We start from the raw sequence: 7459 nt of genomic DNA, 5'->3' as shown, positions 1-7459 counted from the left end.
GAGACATTTTTGGCAACAGAGTTAAGGTCGATTTTCTTAAAACCCTTGTTAGTCTTAACCCCGTTACCTATCAAGTCAACAAAATGGCGTGGAACAAAACCAGACATTACGGCACTCCACCTAAGAGCAGGCCTAGCCCCCTGGCTAGTAACCTAAGAGACCATGTCAGCATAGCTTGAACAAGTAAAAGATTAGGGGGAAGACAAATAGATATTCTCAACATAGGAAAGTAGAAGTAGAAGTAGTAGTAATGTCAGCATAGGAAAGTAGAAGTAGAAGTAGTAGTAATCATCATTGCTAGTCAACAATGGTATCAGGATGTAAGTAATGTCATCATTAGCAACTGAGCACATCACATAAAGAAAGTGAGTTCAAAACTGTAGATAGTTCATCATTGCTAATAGACAATGTTCTCAGCATGGAACCGGTTCTTACAAATCTATGAGCAACTGAGCACATCACATAAAGGAACTCAAACAAAGAAAGTGAGTTCATAACTAGATATAATTCATCATTGCTAATAGACAATGTTCTCAGCATGGAATTAGATCTAACAAATCTATGAGCAACTTAGCACAGTACATAATGACCACTATCCCCTATGTGAGGCCCTATTTTGTCACATCTGTTGAGCCCAATTATCCTTGGTAGCAGACCAGGCAGCATTGTCCATGACAAGGTCAAAGGGAGCTCCGTCATGAAATTGATTTGCAGCCCATGTGTCTTCTAGTGGAACATGTTCATCATTCCCATGACGAAGAATCCAGTTGTGGAGGATACAATAGGCTAGGACTAGCTTTACTTGTGTCTTGTATGGATGGAAAGGTTTGCTGTATAATATTTTGAATTGTTCTTCAAAGCACCGAAGGCCCTCCCCTCTCTATTGTCACCCTTAGTGATGATGTCTAAGGTTGAAGAGCTCTTTTGGGTTCTATGGATTCCTCCCCCCATATTCACTCAAGTGGTACCGTGTGGCATGGTAAGGGGGTAAAAACCCAGGCCTGACAGCATAACCAACATCCACAAGGTAAAATTTACCTAACATCATAGATCATATATTAGGGAATACCAAGGGAAGTGTGTATTGTGTAGACCAATGCTATTTTTTTACCTTGGGGTAATTTTAGACCATCTTCTCTCTCAAGGGCATCAACAAGGATAAGGGCATCATGTGCTGATCCCTCCCAGCCAGCAAGAACATATGTAAACCTTAGATCAAAGTCTACAACAGCTAAGATGTTCTATGTTGTGGTGTTGTTTCCTGCCAAGGAAGGTACCCCTCTAATTTCTAAGAACTCTTGCTAGCACATGAGTGCCATCAATGGCACCAATACAGTCCTACACATCAGGGCAAACATTTGTTACTACAAACCCAACATGAAAAGGAAGGGATCAGTAGTGGTGTGTTTGGATGGTTGGCCTAGAAATAGGGGTACCATCTGTGGCTATCTCTAATTTTGGTTGGTGTAGCAGTTGAAGGTGGCAAGATCATTTCATTTCTCAGTTTACCAATAGCATACAATACTTCCCTGAAGTATCTGTTGATGGTCTCAATAGACCTTCGAAAGGTCATGTGTACAACTCTAAACCTTTGATTATGACCTACCACATGTAAAAACATGGCAACCTGCTCCTCTACTGAGTTATGAATGCTATCTCTCAATAGTTGCCTAGTGTGAAAAAGGTCACACAACTGCATAAAAGGGGCTCTTCTCATCCTAAGTAAGTCAACACACTCAGCATCAGTGGATTCATAAATGAATATCGGGTTGTTTTGTCTCTCTTGGTCTCTTTGGTGCATTAGGCCATAAGTGATAGACCTCCTAGCATACAGTCGGTGCCTCAACCATGCATCCAACCAGGCTGACATAACTGCTACAAGGACCACGACCTTTGCAATTAGCCGCCGGTGTGCAATAGCAGGATCCATTGCTAGAGTGATAAAATAGAAAAGGAGATTAGAGGTCTAAGTTTAGCTTAGATGTACTGTGCTAGTTGCTCAAAAGGAATTTCATAGAACATTGATCTATAGCTCAGAGGCACACTAGCATCATAGAACATTGATCTATAGCTCAGAGGCACATTAGCATCATAGAACATTGATCTATAGCTCAGAAAATATATGATCAAGCATGATCAAGCATGCTAAACAATAATGTGCCAGTTTCAAGTATATAAAACAGATTCTTACACGAGCCACGACTGCGAATCCAAGAGATGCGCCATCCAGAGGCATTGAAGCATCATATACCATTGATCGACAACTCAGAGACTAATAAACAAGTATAGATATATTCAAAAGTAACCATAGAACTCAGCTCAACATCATTGATCCTAGGTACTGCTTGTGCCTAGCAAGAGTATGTAGCAACAAAGCAAAGAGTAAAGAAGAGAGGGGGCTAAAAAGTAGCATGGGCTATACCAGAGCTACTAAAAGGTTATTATCCATCCCTTAATTTGTTCAAAGAGGGGTTCATAACATCAAAGCAACAAAGATGTTCAGAATGAAATGGCAAATTTATTATCAATTCAGAGGTCATGGTTATTACTCGCATGGATTGTGAGATAATGGACTAAAGATTTTAACAAACAACTAAACAACTAAAGAATCTATTAAACAAACAAGGGATATTTTAAACAACATGAAACATATTGTTTTTAGATTTTGTTAATAAATCTGTCATTTATTCATCCTCTAGCAAGTTATCAAGCAACAGAAAACATATGTTTTTTTCTTGACAGTTCACAATAACATCAAAGTAAATTACATATTTTCTTGAAGAATAAATGGAACTGCCAAAGATACAAAAATTATGACGAAAAGAACTACCTTGTTAATGTGAGATCTATGTAAATGTAGAGCAATATAAACTAGTTGAAACACATGACACGCTATTCTTGAAGCAACCAATACAAAATTGGATCCACAAAACCAGCTCTGAGCAACCAATACAAAATGTGTGTTCTAAACCCTAAATCGGATCCACAAATCTAGATCAGAGCAACCAATACATAATAATGTGTGTTCTAAACCCTAAACCGCATCCACAAAATCATATCTAGGCAACCAGAACCAGGGGGACAGGGCAAGAAAAAGAGTCTCAAACCTCCTTACCTTTGACAAAACTAGAAGGAACAAGCCTCAACAGTGAAGGGAGAGCTTGGCAACGACAACTAAGGCGAGTGGAGACGAGAGAGGGAGATCTCGAGGGCAAGTGGAGATGTGAAGCGCCCCAATCCTCTGGGACTCAAATGTGATACAATTACTAGTCCCAGGTGGCTAGTAAACACATTTATACATGAGATGATTACAGATCTGCTTAAACGATACAAACCTATAAAGGTGGCGAACAACTTTAAAAGTTGGTCCACAACTCGGGACATATCATCAGAGTGGGGCTGAAGCAGGCCGATATACGCAGCGAAGCAAATCAGCGGTCCAACAGCCACAGGCAAGGTTGGGAACAGTCGTAACTCTTACCCGATCTCCTTTTTCTGAAAACAACAAATAAGCAAGGGTGCGTACAAACGTACTCAGCAGCCCACCTTCACCCGCGGAATGGGGAAATCAGATATAATGCATGAAATATCTCGAGCTTAGGATATTTTGCAGAAACAACAATATTTTATGCAGGGTTGTTTTGTAAAACATTTTATATTTTGCAAAGTGCATCCTCTCCCAAAGGAGCAGTAAGTTTTTCAATATAGAACAAAATCCCCTGGACTAAACCATCCAAGTATCTCAGCAGTTTTTCACTAGTTTTCATTTTCAAAAACAGCTACTGGACTTCCCGTCCACCATAGCTCACGGTTCAACCGCCGGACCATTTAAAAACCATTTTTCTCAAACGCACCCTTTTTTGAAAACAAAACATTAATTGCCATATCATACCAGACTCGTCCATTCCTGTGGACACGGACTATTCGAATAGGTTTTCAAACTCTGCACAGAGGTGTACACTTTACCCACTAGTCCGGTTTCTGCGATCTCACCGTCGTGAGACCCGAATACTGAATCTCTTTTTTTCCTCGCACGTCCTAACCTTAACGGTTATACCGGAAGGAGTCAGGCCACCGCCATGTCCAAACCGAACAAAACATTCCCCCTCCTTATCCTCCCAGTGCTCCCCAGCCTTCATAACCCTGGGGTTGGACCGTACGAGTTCAGATTGAGTGAATGCCCACACAGTCTTGAGTGGTTGTACTTATCATGAGTACAAGTAGTGAAGGATGACAAACGGGTCCTTATGTGAGGGGACAATCCTTCTGCTCACACCTAAACCAGCTGAGCCATCACCTTAGGCCCTTCCCTAAACCAGGGAGTCCCTGATCATCCCTACTCAAAGGTGATAAGGGTGAAAACCCTTCATCATACACATTTTGAAAAGCATTTTCTTTTGAAAACTCACACCTTTCCTCAAATCATTTGTAACAAATATATTAGGGATTGATTGCGGCAAGCGGCTGGGTGGCCATAATAACTTGTCTCAAAATCATATCATGCATAAAATAACAGGCTGAGGGTTGTGGTTGAAAAACATAGGTAATTTATGCATCAAAGGGATCCAGTGAGCTTGCCGTGCTTATCCGGCGAAGGGGGAAGAGGAGCTCGCGGAACTGGCTTCTAGCTCCACTGCCTGGCATAGACTTGCAGATTTGGCCTCCACGAGATGGCACGAACGCTCCGATAACTATGCAACATGAACAAACAAACATACAAACCAACAAGTATACCAACAAATATTTAGTATAGTGGTTAGAATAGAGATATATGGATGGGTAGAGTCTTGAGTAGAATATGTGTCATGTGGTGTTGAGATACTGCTGGTGGTGGAGCGAAGGTGCTTACCAGGAGGGTGGATTGGAGACGAAGCGACACTATGTGTGTAGCCGGCAGAGCGGAGTAACTGAGTGGGTGGGGTGTTTGCCTTGGCTGAGGGTGTTGAGTGTGTGGAGTGGGAGAGGGTAGCTGGGTGTATTTATAGCTGGGTGTATGTGGTGTAGCACAGTGAAGTTCACTGTTGGTGAGAATAGTGACGAATGAATCGTCTGACTTAATATGAACATGAGAGTTATAGGCAGAATATGGGACAAGAGTATTTTGGGAGTTTCCTGGAATATGAATCATGCTTAAGGGATGACATAGTTGGATAGGGAATAGTTTGACAAGAATTTTAGAAACAAGAATGACTGAAATCTGAGTTTGGATGGAGGAGTTTTGGATTTTATAATCATAGGGAGAAAAGAAAAGGAAAGGAATATTCTTGGAATATTCTAGAATTTGAATATTTAGATATATTTGGAAAATCAAAAATACAAATGTATTTTTGAGCGGGGTGCGAGGAATTATTTTTGGGCTTTTCTTGGGCAGAGGTTTATGTTGGTGGAAACTGTTCCTACCTACTGTGTCACATCAGACAGCAGTGAGGCGGGACCCAAATAGCTGGAATGTTGTGGTATTCTAGTCCGAGTGGGCTGTGGTATCTTGGGCCAGGTTTTATAGGATTGAAGACATATCCATACAAACATGGTTTGCCTTTCTTTTTGGAAGTCTGGCTTGAAAGAATTCCAAAGTTAAGCGTGCTCAACTTGGAGAAATCTAGGATGGGTGACTAGATGGGAAGTTCCCTACTGGAATGAAAATCACAGTCACCGGAGTTCGTATGACTGGAATATGGGTCTGACTGGTCTTAGGTGGACTGGACAACATGATGGATGAGTAGTTGAAATTTGGGGTGATCGGATGATCAATGAATAGCAACGATGAATAGTAATGACGAACAGTAACAGTGAATAGTAATGGTGAATAGTTCGTTTGAACGAACGAAGAATGGTGAATAGTGACGATGAACGATGAATAGGAACTATGAACGAATGATGAACGATCGAATGATCGGACGAACGAACAATCGGAATTTCGGCAGCATAACGGCAGGAAAAATATTATTTGGACAAACGAACGGACGAACGATCGAACGATCGGACGAACGAACCATGAACGATCGGACGAACGATCGAACGATCGGACGAACGAACGATCGGAATTTCGGTAGCATAACAGCAGGAAAAAGATTATTTGGACGAACGATCGAACGATCGGACAAACGGACGAACGAACCATGAACGATCGAACGAACGATCGAACGATCGGACGAACGAATGAACAAACTAAGAACAGGGGGACGAACGATCGAAGAACGACCGAACGATCCTTGTGCTAGTGGGTGCTTGTGTGGGAGGTGGAGTGGGAGTGGGCGTGTGGGGGTGGGAGGGAGTTGCCATGAAATGGCTTGGGGTGGGATGAGAGGAGGCCCTTGCCCCTCTATTTATAGCCATGGTGGGGGGATTAGGGGGAGGGATGAGAGGATTAGTGGGAGGATGAGAGGATTAGTGGGAGATTAGCATGGATTTGTCTTATATGAGTGTAATTAGCTTGTAGAGCTCACTGTATGACACCCGAGGCATACGTATACGTATGGGCATGAGGAAAGTTATGAAGAAAATATTTGTAGGGACTTGAAAAATGATTCTGAAGGTATTTCTCAGGAAGAAAATACTTGGAGATATATCAGTGGAATATTTGGGCAGTAATTCTGAAAGAGTTTGAGGGTGATCACTGGGGAAATATTTGTACGATATTTTGAGGAGGATTTTAGAGAGAATATAGACCACTATACTTTATTTGTTGATATCAACTTGCAAACAAACATTTTGAAACGAAATTTGCAATTCATTTTGAATTTAGAGGGAGTTTGAGAAAATTCTAGGATTTGAATTTTTGGGATGCTACAAATCTACCCCACTTAAAATGAATCTCGTCCTCGAGATTCGGCTTAGAAGGGTTATGGGTATAGCTTTACTTTAGCTACATATCTTCACTTTGCAGACTCTTTGAGGAGATGGAACTTCAACAAAATCTGGCCTTTTAGGAGCATCCGGTTGCTGATTGCAAACGCTGATTCTGGCTACTCAAAGATCATCTTTAGGCTTCTAGGTTTCGCTTAGCTTATTGAGGAAGCATCGATGCCAACACGCAAACCTTTATCTTGCGAACTCCCACATGGATTCCTTCCTTGATTAGTCTTCTGGTGCTTCATCAACAAAACTTGTGTGACCACTTCTCATCCAGAAACTTACATGCTTGGATGATCGGGTCCTCCACAAGCTTGCTACAGGCCTTCTTCTTCTTCTTCTCCATAGCAGGAACCTTGCTGGAACACTACCCCACTTAAAAAGAATGAGGGTAGAACTCTTCAATCTTGGGGATTTGAACTCCTTGAAGTACCTCATAACAAGGGTGTTACGGGGCCTTCTTCTGTTGTTGCTGCTTGAGCAGGCTACAGAGAGATGACTGACACGGGGTTGATTCTGGGAGAACCTTCTTCTTATCTTCTCTTCGCTATCTTCTTTTCTCTTCTCACTGCCTCTTTCTTTCTCTTTGCTCTTCCCACTGGAGGAT

The sequence above is a fragment of the Zea mays genome, chromosome 6, assembly GCF_902167145.1.
Source record: "Zea mays cultivar B73 chromosome 6, Zm-B73-REFERENCE-NAM-5.0, whole genome shotgun sequence".
Classification (NCBI taxonomy): Eukaryota; Viridiplantae; Streptophyta; class Magnoliopsida; order Poales; family Poaceae; genus Zea; species Zea mays.
The sequence above is the reverse complement of the archived record's forward strand: the minus strand, read 5'-3'. Positions refer to the sequence as shown.